Raw genomic sequence first — 17,225 nt, 5'->3', positions numbered from 1 at the left:
GCTGGGAACTTTATTGATCGTCAGTTTTCCCGTAGTTTAGGGATTCCTATTGTTCCTGTTGATGTGCCCTTCCCTGTACACACCTTAGATAGTCGCCCTTTAGGGTAAGGCCTGATTAGGGAGGTCACAGCTCCACTCTGGATGAAAACGCAGGGGGGTCATGAGGAGAAAATGTGTCTCTATCTGATTTATTCTCCTGCATTTCCAGTGGTGTTGGGGCTTCCCTGGTTAACTTCTCATGACCCCACTATTTCATGGCAACAGAGGGCTCTCAAGGGATGGTCAAGTCAGTGCTCAGGGAGGTGTGTAGGTGTTTCCATAGGGGCAACTACGGTGGAAAGTCCAAACCAGTTCTCCACCATGCACATTCCCCCCGAATATGCCGATCTGTCTCTCGCCTTCTGTAAAAAGAAGGCGACTCAATTACCACCCCATCGACAGGGGGATTGTGCGATAAATCTCCAGGTAGGCACTGCACTTCCCCGGAGTCACGTGAATCCCCTGTCACAGGAAGAGACGGCGGCTATGGAAACATATGTCTCCGAATCTCTGAGGCAGGGATACATTCGGCCATCCACTTCACCAGTCTCCTCGAGTTTATTTTTTGTGAAGAAGAAGGATGGAGGTTTACGCCCGTGCATTGACTACCGGGGTCTCAATCAGATCACTATCAAGTACAGTTATCCACTACCGCTCATTGCTAGTATGACGGAGTCATTGCACAGGGCACGCTTCTTCACAAAATTGGATCTCAGGAGCGCGTACAACCTGGTGCGTATCCGGGAGGGAGATGAGTGGAAGACAGCATTCAGTACCACCTCTGGGCACTATGAGTACCTCGTCATGCCATACGGGTTGATGAATGCTCCATCAGTCTTCCAATCCTTTGTTGATGAGATTTTCAGGGTCCTGCATGGACAGGGTGTAGTGGTGTATATTGATGACGTTCTCATATACTCCGCTACACAGGCCGAGCATGTGTCCCTGGTGCGTCAAGTGCTTGGTCGACTGTTGGAGCATGACCTGTATGTGAAGGCGGAGAAATGTCTGTTCTTCCAAGAGTCCATCTCCTTCCTAGGGCACCACCTGTCCGCGTCAGGGGTGGAGATGGAGATTGACCGCATTTCGGCCGTGCGTAATTGGCCGACTCCAACCATGGTGAAGGAGGTGCAGCGATTTTGGGGTTTTGCCAACTACTACCGGAGGTTTATCCGGGGCTTTGGTCAGGTAGCGGCTCCCATTACCTCCTTGCTGAAGGGGGGACCGGTGCGACTGCAGTGGTCAGCTGAGGCGGACAGGGCTTTTGGTCACCTGAAGGACCTGTTTACCTCGGCTCCAGTGCTGGCTCATCCGGATCCCTCCTTAGCATTCCAGGTTGAGGTGGAAGCGTCCAAGGCTGGGATAGGAGCTGTACTGTCTCAGCGCTCGGGTACGCCACCAAAGCTCCGCCCCTGTGCTTTATTTTCTAACAAGCTCAGTCTGGCGGAGCGCAATTATGATGTGGGGGACCGGGAGCTGTTAGCTGTGGTTAAGGCCCTGAAAGTGTGGAGGCATTGGCTTGAGGGGGCTAAACACCCTTTCCTCATTTTGACTGACCATCGCAATCTGGAGTACATCCGGGCAGCGAGGAGATTGAACCCTCGCCAGGCAAGGTGGGCCATGTTCTTTACTCGTTTTGTGTTTACTCTGACTTACAGACCAGGTTCCCAGAACGCTAAGGCAGACGCCCTGTCCCGACTGTATGACACAGAGGAGAGGTCCATTGAGCCCACTCCCATACTTCCGGCGTCGTGTCTGGTGCCACCGGTGGTGTGGGAGGTTGATGTGGACATCGAGCGGGCGTTACGTACGGAGCCCACTCCCCCCCAGTGTCCAGAGGGTCGTATGTACGTGCCGCTCGAGGTTCGCGATCGATTGATCTATTGGGCTCACACGTCACCCTCCTCTGGTCATCCTGGCATTGGTCGGACAGTGCACTGTCTTAGTGGGAAGTACTGGTGGCCCACTTTAGCCAAGGACGGGAGGGTTTACGTTTCCTCCTGCTCGGTGCACGCCCAGTGTAAGGCACCTAGACACCTGCCCAGAGGGAAACTACAACCTCTACCTGTTCCACAACGGCCGTGGTCCCATCTTTCGGTGGATTTTGTTACAGACCTGGATCGTTGTGGATCGGTTTTCTAAGTCCAGCCGTCTCATTCCTATGCCAGGTCTCCCCACGGCCCTACAAACTGCTGAGGCCCTATTTACACACGTCTTCCGGCACTACGGGGTGCCTGAGGATATTGTATCGGATCGGGGTCCCCCATGTACGCCTGCAGCGGGCCATCAGGCGACAAAAGGCGAGCGCCGACCGCCACCGCAGTGAGGCCCCGGTGTATGCACCGGGGGACCGGGTCTGGCTCTCGACCCGAAACCTGCCCCTTTGCCTGCCCTGCCGGAAGCTGGGTTGGTGGTTTGTGGGGCCATTTAAAGTCCTGAGGAGATTGAACGAGGTCTGTTATAGGTTACAGCTTCCTCTGAATTACCATATTAACCCCTCGTTCCATGTGTCTCTCCTCAGGCCGGTGGTAGCTGGTCCACTCCAGGAGTCTGAGGTACGGGAGGTTCCTCCGCCCCCACTGGACATCGAGGGGGCACCGGCATACTCGGTCCGTTCCATCTTGGATTTGAGGCGTCGGGTGGGGGGCCTGCAGTATCTCGTGGAGTGGGAGGGGTACGGTCTGGAGGAACGGTGCTGGGTCCCTAGGAGGGACATCCTCGATCCCTCCATGTTGAGGGATTTCCACCGTCGTCATCCGACTCGCCCAGCACCGCGTCCTCCTGGCCGTCCCCGAGGCCGGTGTCGGCGCACGGCTGGAGCCGCGCGTCAAGGGGGGGGTACTGTCACGGATTCAGCCGAGGCTGCTCCTCCTCCTTGCTCGGGCAGGCTTCGGCGTTTGTCGTCACCGGAGTACTAGCTGCTACCGATCTATGTTTCTATGTTCTACTTGTCTTGTCTTTATTGTTCACACCTGGTTCCCATTAGGTATTGATTACTTCCCTATTTAACCCTCTGGCTCCCACTGTATGTTGTGCGTGTTTGTTCATGTTTGGTTGTCGTCTGGTGAGCGGGTTTGTTCCTCCCTGCGTGGAGGTTATGTTCTTTCCGTTACCTACGAGTAAAGTACGTTTTCGATTAGCTCTGTGTCCTGTGCCTGACTTCGTCCTACCGCATCACACTGACATCCTGACAGATCTGGACATTTCCGACAAGTTTTAAATGGCTCTCTAAGGTATGCAATGGCTAACATGACAAGAGGAACTGTGGGGGGAACCACTGATGTAGACATCCAGACCTGTTTAGGAGCATTGTATCAGCTGTAAAAAGAAGCCTTGCGGATGTGTCTACCTTTTAATGTTTCCCTTTTCTGTCTGGCGTGCCAGAAGAGCATGGACTGGTTTCTTCCTTCCGAGAAAGTTTTTCCTTGCCACCGTCACACCTTGGCTAGGCCATTGTTGTTGATTCTCATGTTTGTCAACCTGCTCATATTTTTTGCCTCACAGATTCTGTAGAGGATGGCGAGAAACGGATCTAGACTGCCCTGGATGCTTTTGGGAGTGTAGGTGTGTATTCAGACACCAGATTTCCATGTTTAAAACCAATAACTATGCAAATTTAACATTTAATTCATTCAGTCCATTGACATACAGATACTATGGCTGATGGTGTTAAGTCAATCATGATCATATGTTCACTCTCAGGCTTGATTGAGCACATAATTACATGTTGATGTGCAAATAGTTTGTTTTGCTATCTTACAGTACATGTTTTGGTGATAATAACAACTGTCTGAAGAATTTTGAGATCATCTAAACAGACCTGTTGATTATCTTTTCCAGATATCGTTGTAATTAATGCTGGGTAAGTATGCTATGATACTGTATGAACACTTTTTGATAAATAAACTAAACTGTAGTATTTCAGATGGACATGTGACATGGATAACTATTCCATTTACTCAATGTATATAATCTCCATAAGATTTTTTATTTTATTGATTTCAAGGATACTTCGGTATCGCTCCTTTGGACAAGTGATTTGGATTGGGGTGAGAGGGAGTTTATTTCTCATAGTACAACCATAGATTCATTCTGTGTCCAATCGTCATGTTCCGTTTGGAAATAGGATGGAGATAATTGCAGATGATATGGAGTGAATAGTGAATGTTTACCAGGCTGGAGAAGAGCTATAATTCAAATGACAAATATAGTCGAGGTCTGAGTAGTAATGAGATTGACCAGGGCCTGTGTTTAGGTCCCCCCTGTCCATATTATCTTATTCATTAGGATCGGAAAGGCAAACGTGATCCTAGATCAGAATAACCTCCAAATAGTGACTGTAATGCAACATTCGTTCCCTGTATTTCAGACCTCATCCATTGTGTTCACCTGAGAGGCTCCTTCATGGTCACTAGAGCTGCCTGGAACCACATGAAGAACCAGAAGTTTGGGAGGTAATGTACAGTAAAGGTCAAGGGTCAGACCCAGCACCATGGTGTCTATGTAAAAGAAAGTAGAGCAGACTCCTCTGCTGAATTCCAAATCGCCCCCTACTCGATAGGCATAAGCAACATGGTAATTGCTTAATCTTACCTTCTGATAGCTTGGTTTGAATTCTCACCATATTGCTGTCACCTATTCAATCAAGTGCCTATGGGTTGATTAGCGATTCAGAATGCAATTAGGCAAGTACAGTCGTGGTCAAAAGTTCTGAGAATGACACAAGTATTGGTCTTCACTAAGTTCGCTGCTTCAGTGTTGTGAGATATTTTTGTCAGATGTTACTATGGTATACTGAAGTATAATTACAAGCATTCCATAAGTGTCAAAGGCTTTTATTGACAATTACATTAAGTTTATGCAAAGAGTCAATATTTGCAGTGTTGACCCTTCTTTTTCAAGACCTCTGCAATCCGCCCTGGCATGCTGTCAATTAACTTCTGGGCCACATCCTGACTGATGGCAGCCCATTCTTGCATAATCAATGCTTGGAGTTTGTGGGTTTTTGTTTGTCCACCCGCCTCTTGAGGATCGACCACAAGTTCTCAATGGGATTAAGGTCTGGGGAGTTTCCTGGCCATGGACCCAAAATGTCGATGTTTTGTTCCCCGAGCCACTTAGTTATCACTTTTGCCTTATGGCAAGGTGCTCCATCATGCTGGAAAAGGAATTGGTCGTCACCAAACTGTTCTTGGATGGTTGGGAGAAGTTGCTCTCGAAGGATGTGTTGGTACCATTCTTTATTCATGGCTGTGTTCTTAGGCAAAATTGTGAGTGAGCCCACTCCCTTGGCTGAGAAGCAACCCCACACATTAATGGTCTCAGGATGCTTTACTGTTGGCATGACACAGGACTGATGGTAGCGCTCACCTTGTCTTCTCCGGACAAGGTGTTTTCCGGATGCCCCAAACAATCGGAAAGGGGATTAATCAGAGAAAATGACTTTACCCCAGTTCTCAGCAGTCCAATCCCTGTACCTTTTGCAGAATATCAGTCTGTCCCTGATGTTTTTCCTGGAGAGAAGTGGCTTCTTTGCTGCCCTTCTTGACACCAGGCCACCCGCCAAAAGTCTTCGCCTCACTGTGCGTGCAGATGCACTCACACCTGCCTGATGCCATTCCTGAGCAAGCTCTGCACTGGTGGTGCCCCGAGACGGCGCTTGCTGGACTTTCTTGGGCGCCCTGACGCCTTCTTCACAACAATTGAACCTCTCTCCTTGAAGTTCTTGATGATCCGATAAATGGATGATTTAGGTGCAATCTTACTAGCAGCAATATCCTTGCCTGTGAAGCCCTTTTTGTGCAAAGCAATGATGATGGCACGTGTTTCCTTGCAGGTAACCATGGTCAATAGAGGAAGAACAATGATTTCAAGCACCACCCTCCTTTTAAAGCTTCCAGTCTGTTATTCTAACTCAATCAGCATGACAGAGTGATCTCCAGCCTTGTCCTCGCAACACTCTCACCTGTGTTAATGAGAGGATCACTGACATGATGGCAGCTGGTCCTTTTGTGGCAGGGCTGAAATGCAGTGGAAATGTTTTTTGGGGATTAAGTAAATTTTCTTTGCAATTTAATTGCAATTCATCTGATCACTCTTCATAACATTCTGGAGTATATGCAAATTGCCATCATCAAAACTGAGGCAGCAGACTTTGTGAAAATTATTATTTGTGTCATTCTCAAAACTTTTGACCACGACTGTATAGAGCAGGGCTAGGCAACCCTTGTCCTGGAGTGCCGCAGGCACTTACTGTTTTTGATTTAACCGACCTGGAAGACCAGGTGTGTTGAATTTAGGCAATCACTGAACTGATCAATTAGCTCAGTTGGTCAGGGCGGCGTTCAGTACATAAAAACGCAATAGAACGTTCAATTGAACGGAAACGGTGTTGTACTGAACGACCAGTTGAAAAACGGGGAGGGGTTGGGTTGTGGGTTCAAAATGCACTGCTGCCCTTTAAATATGTCACTCATTGCTTCAAGCCACACCCCGGCACACCCACCGAACAGCGCAAATGTATCTCAGTGTGTTCAAAAACATACAAGAACGTTTTGGGAAAACGTGTCGTTCAGTACAAACCGTTCCGTAAAGTAGCAATTGTTCAAGCAAACTGAACGCACCCCTAGTGTGGTACCTGTGGTACTCCAGAAATAAGGTTGCCTATAGAGCATGGATTTGTACATCTGTTGCAGGTTTTAGCACAGGTGGGCCCTTCCTTTAAGGATTCATATAGCAAAATCCATCCTTATGTTCCCCTTTGATTTGCAGCAATGGAACCAAGAATGAGTGACAAAATCACCCTAAAAATGTCCTTCAAATGTTTTGTTTGTGGTCGTTGTTGGCTGTTGGCAGGCAGTGAAGCTGTCTGATTTTTTTACAGTTGCTGTGTCATATTGGGTTTTCTTGTTATTGCTGCGCAACTGCACCAGCCATGGCACATTGATTCAACACTGTCGCACTGAATTAAACTGACGTTTCACGGTGCCCTGTCTGTGCCCAGGATCATCATGACATCATCGGCTGCTGGCATCTATGGCAATTTTGGGCAGGCGAACTACAGCACGGCTAAGCTGGGACTGGCCAACACCCTGGCCATCGAGGGTCAAAAGTACAATATCCACTGCAACACCATCGCCCCGAATGCGGGCTCACGCCTCACAGAGACTGTTATGCCCCCAGGTCAGTGGAGTCGCTGAGAAACGGCTCTAAACAGGCTGAGCAGCACACATTACTGTGTCATCTTATTAAGGCTCAATGATTTGAGTTGATCTGTTGCATAATGGTGCAATATTACATGTAATATTGTCATGTGTTACATTTAATATCGACATGTAAATGTGATACTTGAAGTCACCTGCTATTGTCAAACAAATGCACACACAAACTGAGTAAACAGAGATTAATCAATCATACGCTCTGAAAAATGACCTTGTTGATTTGTGGATTGGGCATTTACTGAGGCGTCGTAGATTGCTTTTGATGCCTCTGCTTGGCAGACTGGCATCTGTGATTTTCTTCTCTGGCATCTGCCACATGACGACCTTTTATACCCAGTATGAAAGTCGAGTGTGATATTGTCCTATATGTCAGTAACCTTGATTTCCCTAGAGTTTAAGAGACAGATTCAATAAAACAATGTTTGATGTCAAAGCAAAGGGCTGGTTTATCATCATGATTTGTATACTCTTCCATGTCATAATTATTAGCAATTAACTACTAAACTTTTTCTGTCGTAGATCTCTTGGAGTCCTTGAAAGCCGAATACGTTTCCCTCTTGTTCTATGGCTTTCTCATGAGCAGTGTCAAGAAAATGGAGGCCTGTTTGAGGTTTGTAAGAGAAATGTATCACATGTTCACTATGCCTTTTAAACAGTATCGTCTTACTCTGAATGTTTACTGATTTAATTATTTTGATGTTCTCTCCCTGTTCAGGTTGGGGCTGGCTGGATTAGAAAATGTAAGTAGAATTTATTATTCTCATTTGGGAGTATTTGCACCGTTCTACGATATTCGATTTCCACAAATGTGTGTGTGTGTGTAGTGCGATGGGAGCGTTCGCAGGGCCGCATCCTGAGGCACAAGAACCAGGGCATGTCTCCTAAGGCAGTGCGAGACCAGTGGGACAACGTCTGTGACTTCACCAATGCCACCAAACCTGCCAACATCAATGGTAACAAAGTCATGCAGCCCTACGCTGGCATATTTTGCCAGATATGTTACTGATAATCGCCATTGACTAATACACAGATATTTTGAATTCAAACCAACAGACGTTTTTTCAAACAATAGTGCAAAATGCAGAAAATGAATAGGTAGATTTAAATCAAACATCTGAATAATATTCCACCTGCAGTGAATGCCAGAACTCTTTTGATGTTGTAACCATTGAGGCACTGTACTGAAACGGATTTCATAGGAGAAGGTCCAAGTCCTAAACAGTATGCTGAAGTGTAAACAAAGATAGAGGAGCATCAGGGCACAAACCTATGAGAGAAAAGAGAAAACAAGCTAGCTTTCCAGTGAACAAACACATTGGCTTGTGCTGCTATGACACGGAATGTAAATTCCTCCACCACCAGTTTCCCCCGCTCTTGAACAAAGAGAAAAGTACAGTATCTAGCGGTGCGCCTTAGGGGTCAGGCAGAGACGAGAACATGGCAAGTGTTCATCAATATTCTCTCCTCCCTCCCTCGGCTTGCCCTTGGATGTGCAGCAGCAGCATGGGGGTGGCAGTCTCCGGAGGAACGCCTCATTACCATTTAAAAATATATATTTAACCAGGTAAGCCAGTTGAGAACAAGTTCTCATTTACAACTGCGACCTGGCCAAGATAAAGCAAAGCAGTGCGATAAAAACAACAACACAGAGTTATATATGGAATAAACAAAAACAGAGAGTCAATAACACAATAGAAAATAGAAAATCTATATACAGTGTGTGCAAATGTAGTAAGTTATGGAGGTAAGGCAATAAATAGGCCATAGTGCAAAATAATTACAATTTAGTATTAACACTGGAGTGATAGATGTGCAGAAGATGATGTGCAAATAGAGATACTGGGGTGCAAATGAGCAAATAAATAACAATGTAAATAACAATATGGGGATGAGGTAGTTGGGTGGGCTAATTACAGATGGGCTGTGTACAGGTACAGTGGTCGGTAAGCTGCTCTGACAACTGATGCTTAAAGTTAATGAGGGAGATAAGTGTCTCCAGCTTCAGAGATTTTTGTAGTTCGTTCCAGTCATTTGCAGCAGAGAACTAGAAGGAATGGCGGCCAAAGTAGGTGTTGGCTTTGGGGATGACCAGTGAGATATACCTGCTGGAGCGCATACTACGGGTGGGTGTTGCTATGGTGACCAATGAGCTAAGATAAGGCGGGGATTTGCCTAGAAGTGATTTATAGATGACCTGGAGCCAGTGGGTTTGGCGACAAATATGTAGTGAGGGCCAGCCAACGAGAGCGTACAGGTCACAATGGCGGGTAGTATATGGGGCATTGGTGACAAAACGAATGGCACTGTAATAGACTACATCCAATTTGCTGAGTTGAGTGTTGGAAGCTATTTTGTAAATGACATCGCCGAAGTCAAGGATCGGTAGGATAGTCAGTTTTACGAGGGCATGTTTAGCAGCATGAGTGAAGGAGGCTTTGTTGCGAAACAGGAAGCCGATTCTAGATTTAACTTTGGATTGGAGATGCTTCATGTGAGTCTGGAAGGAGAGTTTACGGTCTAACCAGACATCTAGGTATTTGTTGTTGTCCACATATTCTAAGTCAGACCCGCCGAGAGTAGTGATTCTAGTCGGGCGGGCGGGTACAAGCAGCATTCGATTGAAGAGCATGCATTTAGTTTTACTAGCGTTTAAGAGCAGTTGGAGGCCACAGAAGGAGGCCAGATGTATACAAAATGGTGTCGTCTGCGTCTGAGAATCACCAGCAGCAAGAGCAACATCATTGATATACACAGAGAATAGAGTTGGCCCGAGAATTTAACCCTGTGGCACCCCCATAGAGACTGCCAGAGGTCCAGACAACAGGCCCTCCGATTTGACACATTGAACTCTATCTGAAAAGTAGTTGGTGAACCAGGCGAGGCAGTCAGTTGAGAAACCAAGGCTATTTAGTCTGCCAATAAGAATGCAGTGATTGTCAGAGTCAAAAGCCTTGGCCAGGTCGATGAAGACGGCTGCACAGTACTGTCTTTTATCAATCGCGGTTATTATATTGTTTAGGACCTTGAGCATGGCTGAGGTGCACCCATGACCAGCTCAGGGGGGGGGCATGGGCAAGTTGCAGTGGAGGGTGCAGAGCTGGTGGCCGGGTAGGGGTAGCCAGGTGGAAAGCATGGCTAGCCATAGCAAAATGCTTATTGAAATTCTCGATTATCGTAGATTTATCGGTGGTGACAGTGTTTCCTAGCCTCAGTGCAGTGGGTAGCTGGGAGGAGGTGCTTTTATTCTCCATGGACTTTACAGTGTCCCAAAACCTTTTGGAGTTAGTGCTACAGGATGCACATTTCTGTTTGAAAAAGCTAGCCTTTGCTTTCCTAACTGATTGTGTATATTGGTTCCTGACTTCCCTGAAAAGTTGCATATCGTGGGGGCTGTTCGATGCTAATGCGGTACGCCACAGGATGTTTTTGTGCTGGTCAAGGGCAGTCAAGTCTGGGGTGAACCAGGGGCTATATCTGTTCTTAGTTCTGATTTTTTTGAATGGGACATGCTTATTTAAGATGGAGAGGAAAGCACTTTTGAAGAACATCCAGGCATCCTCTACTGACGGAATGAGGTCAATATCCATCCAGGATACCCGGGCCAGGTCAATTAGAAAGGCCTGCTCGCTGAAGTGTTTTAGGGAGCGTTTGACAGTGATGAGGTGTGGCCATTTGACCGTTGACCCATTACGGACGCAGGCAATGAGGCAGTGATTGCTGAGATCCTGGTTGAAGACAGCGGAGGTGTATTTAGAGGGTAAATTAGTCAGGATGATATCTATGAGGGTGCCCATGTTTACGGATTTAGGGTTGTACCTGGTAGGTTCCTTGATAATTTGTGTGAGATTGAGGGCATCTAGTTTAGATTGTAGGACGGCCGGGGTGTTAAGCATATCCCAGTTTAGGTCACCAAGCAGTACAAACTCTGAGGATAGATGGGGGGCAAGCAATTCACATATGGTGTCCAGGGCAGAACTGGGGGCTGAGGGGTGTCTGTAGCAAGCGGCAACAGTGAGAGACTTATTTCTGGAAAGGTGGATTTTTAGAAGTAGAAGCTCAAACTGTTTGGGCACAGACTTGGATAGTATGATAGAGCTGTGCAGGCCATCTCTCATGACTTTGTAGTGCTCCTTATTTGTGCCTTTTTACAGTGAGGGGAAAAAAGTATTTTATCCCCTGCTGATTTTGTATGTTTGCCCACTGACAAAGAAATTATCAGTCTATAATTTTAATGGTAGGTTTATTTGAACAGTGAGAGACAGAATAACAACATGTCAAAAATGTTATAAATTGATTTGCAGTTTAATGAGGGAAATAAGTATTTGACCCCCTCTCAATCAGAAAGATTTCTGGCTCCCAGGTGTCTTTAATACAGGTAACGAGCTGAGATTAGGAGCACACTCTTAAAGGGAGTGCTCCTAATCTCAGCTTGTTACCTGTATAAAAGACACCTGTCCACAGAAGCAATCAATCAATCAGATTCCAAACTCTCCACCATGGCCAAGACCAAAGAGCTCTCCAAGGATGTCAGGGACAAGATTGTAGACCTACACAAGGCTGGAATGGGCTACAAGACCATCACCAAGCAGCTTGTTGAGGAGGTGACAACAGTTGGTGCGATTATTCGCAAATGGAAGAAACACAAAAGAACTGTCACTCCCTCGGCCTGGGGCTCCATGCAAGATCTCACCTCGTGGAGTTGCAATGATCATGAGAACGGTGAGGAATCAGCCCAGAACTACACGGGAGGATCTTGTCAATGATCTCAAGGCAGCTGGGACCATAGTCACCAAGAAAACAATTTGCAACGCACTACGCCGTGAAGGACTGAAATCCTACAGCGCCCGCAAGGTCCCCCTGCTCAAGAAAGCACATATACAGGGCCGTCTGAAGTTTGCCAATGAACATCTGAATGATTCAGAGGAGAACTGGGTGAAAGTGTTGTGGTCAGATGAGACCAAAATTGAGCTCTTTGGCATCAACTCAACTCGCCGTGTTTGGAGGAGGAAGAATGCTGCCTATGACCCGAAGAACACCATCCCCACCGTCAAACATGGAGGTGGAAACATTATACTTTGGGGGTGTTTTTCTGCTAAGGGGACAGGACAACTTCACCGCATCAAAGGGACGATGGACGGGGCCATGTACTGTCAAATCTTGGGTGAGAACCTCCTTCCCTCTGCCAGGGCATTGAAAATGGGTTGTGGATGGGTATTCCAGCCTGACAATGACCCAAAACACACGGCCAAGGCAACAAAGGAGTGGCTCAAGAAGAAGCACATTAAGGTCCTGGGGTGACCTAGCCACTCTCCAGACCTTAATCCCATAGAAAATCTGTGGAGGGAGCTGAAGGTTCGAGTTGCCAAAGGTCAGGCTCGAAACCTTAATGACTTGGAGAAGATCTGCAAAGAGGAGTGGGACAAAATCCCTCCTGAGATGTGTGCAAACCTGGTGGCCAACTACAAGAAACGTCTGACCTCTGTGATTGCCAAGAAGGGTTTTTTGCCACCAAGTACTAAGTCATGTTTTGCAGAGGGGTCAAATACTTATTTCCCTCATTAAAATGCAAATCAATTTATAACATTTTTTACATGTATTTTTCTGGATTTTTTTGTTGTTATTCTGTCTCTCACTGTTCAAATAAACCTACCATTAAAATTATAGACTGATCATTTCTTTGTCAGTGGGCAAACGTACAAAATCAGCAGGGGATCAAATACTTTTTTCCCTCACTGTATATGAGGACCTTGTTCTATAACATCCTTATTGAGTGACTGTAATTAGTCTCCTCTCTTCCCTGTTACCGGTTAAGAGTCTGGCCACGTTGGTGGAGGTGCTGTCAAGAGTGGAGACTGATGAGGTAATCGTCCCTAACCCCACCAGCGCTATTGCCGCCACTGCTGCATCCGGGATCAGTCCTTTGAGTGGAGAGGTCAACCGTACTGGGCTGGAATTAAGTGACATCGTGCCTGTTGGTGACAGATGGCCCCATAATCTGTGGTCTCCTACTGTGGACCAATGTCTTCAAAGACATATGTTTGCCTGTTTGGAGTGTCTTTGTGAAGCCAAGTCAAACTATCCCTGGCTGATGTCAGTCAGTGTGTCCTCAGCTGGCCTACAGGACCTGGTTCTGTCTAAAGGCAATGATGAGTAACATACTGTGCTGATTATAGCTGTGCTTCCCCTTCAGATGGAGGCGGTGGGACAGAAGCTTCCGGAGTTATTATTCAGCTACTCCCACGCTCAGTGCATCCTGTATGCCCTGGGAGTGGGCCTGTCCACCAAGGATGACAACCACCTCAAGTTCCTGTATGAGGGCCATGAGGACTTCAGCTGTCTGCCTACCTTCGGTGTCATCCCCTCCCAGGCGGCCATGATGGACAGAGGGCTGGGCTCTGTGCCTGGACTCACCAGGATCAAAGCTCCAGGAAACACTCATGCAACACAGTATTGGCAATCTATTGGTTTAACACATTTAATAGCATTTATAGTGTTGCTGTTCGCACACAGTTCATTCAGTGGGTACATCATGCATTTTGATAGCTTAAAATGTTCTATTACTTGAAACGGAATGGGAAATACTAACTGAAACCGCTATTGTAAATATCTATTAACTCACCTTTATTCGTTCTGATATTGTCACTCTCTCGCAGGTGTTGCATGGAGAGCAGTATCTGGAGCTTTTCAAACCATTACCCACCTCGGGTATGTGCACCCATTACAGATTCTAAGTATCTCTGAGCACAACATCATTTTCTGCTGACAAAAGCCTGTGATTTGAAATAGTTTTGTCTGCATTTGCAGGAAAACTGACCTCAGGCCACAATCGCAGACGTGTTAGACAAAGGATCTGGAGCAGTCATTCTCCTGGATGGTTAGTTGTTTTACTCTTCCCTTTCCCTGATAATTAAAGTGAAACAATTGTGTTGAGCTTTTGTTGAGGTATATTATGAGAATTACTATTTTTGGTTGATGTTTCATTAGATGAGCAGAGAAATGACTCTGTGGTATTAATTAAACAAATAGCGGAGGAACTTAAGAATTAGAAATACACCTGATATTGAATCGAGGTAATTAAACACATGCAGTCTAAAGATTCTTTCAGAAAAAGCTGAAATAATATTTTCATAGCTAATGTCTTTCTCCACAGTCCACACGTACAGTGGGAAAGAGTTGGTGTGCTACAAACAGTACTCGCTGTTCATCATGGCTTTGGAGGAAAAATAACATCTGATAAAGCAATGGTAACTCTTCTGTGACATTTCAGAAGTACCATTATTTATCTAGAACAAAATGGTTGACACCTACCATCTTCTTTAAACCTAATGTCTCTTTCAGCGCAGTGGCACCTCCAAACAGAGCCCCTGATGCTGTTATGACCGACACCACAACAAGGAACCAGGTGTGTATTTATTTATATATGTTTGGGTCTTCTATCTAAGGTATACACTGAGAAGATGAAGTACTATTAGTACCCCGGCCAAATGTTATGATATTTCAAAAGATGAAGCATCAAACAAGTGGCCATATTGGCTAGATATGGGCCCAAATCTCATCAGTATCATCACTGTAGTATATTTCTAAACGTAGGATATTTCTAAACCGAGTGACATGACATTGAATACATGCTTTCAGGCTGCCTTGTATCATCTGAGTGGGGACTGGAACCCCCTCCACATAGACCCCAGCTTTGCAGCAATGGGAGGTGAGACTTCTAGCCTGGTTTCAGATCTGTTCCAGATCAAGAAGTTGACATGATAGCAGAATCAGATCTGGGACCATTCTATGTGTCTTTATATATCCAAGTCATAAAACACCGCACAGTGTTGTGCATGATATTGTATTTTCATCATAAAGGATTCAAATCCCCTATTCTGCATGGCCTTTGCTCCTTTGGGTTCGCGGCTAGACAAGTGCTGAAACAGTATGCCAAGAATGATGCCTCCAGATTCAAGTCCATCAAGGTGAAGAAGCATGATTTTGGCAGTAACAGTTCCCTATATCTTTTTAGTAAAATAGAGTTAAACAGGTCTACTATCTTAAAGGACCACCCCAGAGGAAGTTGCCGCCACTATTTTGATGTAATTTCCTGTCCTAGAGAGGAAATGCACATTTAAGTTCCACCTCCAAAGAATGAAGAACCCTACTTATACATATTCACGAATTGGGTGTGAGAATATTCAACGTGGAGTTAGTAAACATCAACAAATAGAGCACTGACAGATGTCAGTGTAGCTAGCTAGCATGCTAACCTTATCTAGCTAGCATGCTAACCTTATCTAGCTAGCTTATGTTATCTGTTGTTTTTTAAAATTCAAAATAATAATAAAAAGATTAGCCGGCAGGTTCTGGAGCTGGATTTTTCATAAGCATTGATTTAGGGAAAACTTTTCCACAGATGGAAACCACTGGCCTATCTTTGACTTTGCCATCTATCGTTAATTGCAGACGCAAATCTACAATATAAATAGTTCGAAAGAATAAGATGAAGCTCCGGTAATATGGATAACTATTGAAAGATGGCTGATATGCGGTTTTCTACATTGTAATAGACACGGTGCAACCTTTTGTATGTAGGCTGCTGACAGGCTTCAGGTCCGGTACAGCAAAGCCAAGTCAGCCTGTGCTCATGGTTCTCACAGGGGAAGTGAAATGATAGGCTACAATGACTTTTTTCATGATCATGCACGCCATAAATTGCATGTAACTAACTATAAGTTCCTTTAATTTTCTTTTGCAGATGCCTTTTCATTATCTGGATAGACACTTGTGGTTTCTTGCTAACGTTACACCAATCAAAGCAGTGTGTAGTGAAGCAAAACTTTAGTGGTCAAAACCATTAATCTTGGGGTGACAGGGGGAGCGGGTTTGCAAAATTCTATCACGCAATTATACCACATATATATTTTATACAGACTAGCTCAAAAATACGTGAAAATGTACAAATTATCCAATGGATTTGAGTACATTTTCTGGTTTTAATTTGCTCCATGGTTCAGATAGCCAAGTGGACACAAGGCGGTTTGGCTAATTTAATTTGCGAAGAGCAATAACTTTGCAGCTGTTTCTGATTGTAATAAACAATGCCATGGGTGGTAACATTCAAATAAACCCCAGAAACTAAACGTAGGCTGAAAATAATGATTTGTATGTCATAGGAAATGACACTGCATTCACACGGATTTGCACAAAATGGGCAGTTTGGATTCGTCACTTCAAGACCAAATATATCATACTTTTGACTAAAACAATGACTTATTGACTTAAATCACTGTGCAACATCATGGGTAAGCTCTGGCCATTGTCTTTCACCTCATAAAAGTGGATTTCTACTGGTGTGGGCGTTTTAATTTGATCACTCTGTCGCAGAGAATTTTCCAGGGCAGCAGGAAATGCAAATTGTAGTGGATTTGAGGTTTAAAAAGGCTTCTAAAGTTTGTACTTTCCACGTCAGACTTGATTTATCCTAAGTAAAAATGTATCTTCAGAGTGAGCTAGTGTTTGCTGAGATCGGCCGTCGCATTAAAGACCTGGGGGCTGAGATGGTGAAAGTCGATGATGGAGCTGGTGTCATAAGGGCCCATACAGTGGCAAAACAGACGTGACCATTACTGTATCCGATGAGGACTTCATGGAGGTAGTGCAGGGGAAGCTCAACCCACAGAAGGTACTGACATCTTCTTCCCAAGATAGAATGTAGTTACAAAGCCTTTTCATGCCTGGCAACATCCATAAACACACTTTAGAAAGTTGCAAGACAAGAGTCGGCAGAGAACTGCCAATGTGTAGCTTCACACTTAAAAGCTTTTTAAACAAGTACATCCTGATAAGAGTGGGTTGGCAGGAATGAGCTACATTTAGCCTTCCATTGCTTTGTAAATTTAGATCCAGGAAGTCCTGGATTTAAGAGCACCTTAGCTCATGAACATATTAGCTTGTAAGAGCTTAGAGATTTTTTTTCATACA

This window comes from Coregonus clupeaformis, chromosome 18, assembly GCF_020615455.1.
Source record: "Coregonus clupeaformis isolate EN_2021a chromosome 18, ASM2061545v1, whole genome shotgun sequence".
Lineage (NCBI taxonomy): Eukaryota > Metazoa > Chordata > Actinopteri > Salmoniformes > Salmonidae > Coregonus > Coregonus clupeaformis.
The sequence above is the reverse complement of the archived record's forward strand: the minus strand, read 5'-3'. Positions refer to the sequence as shown.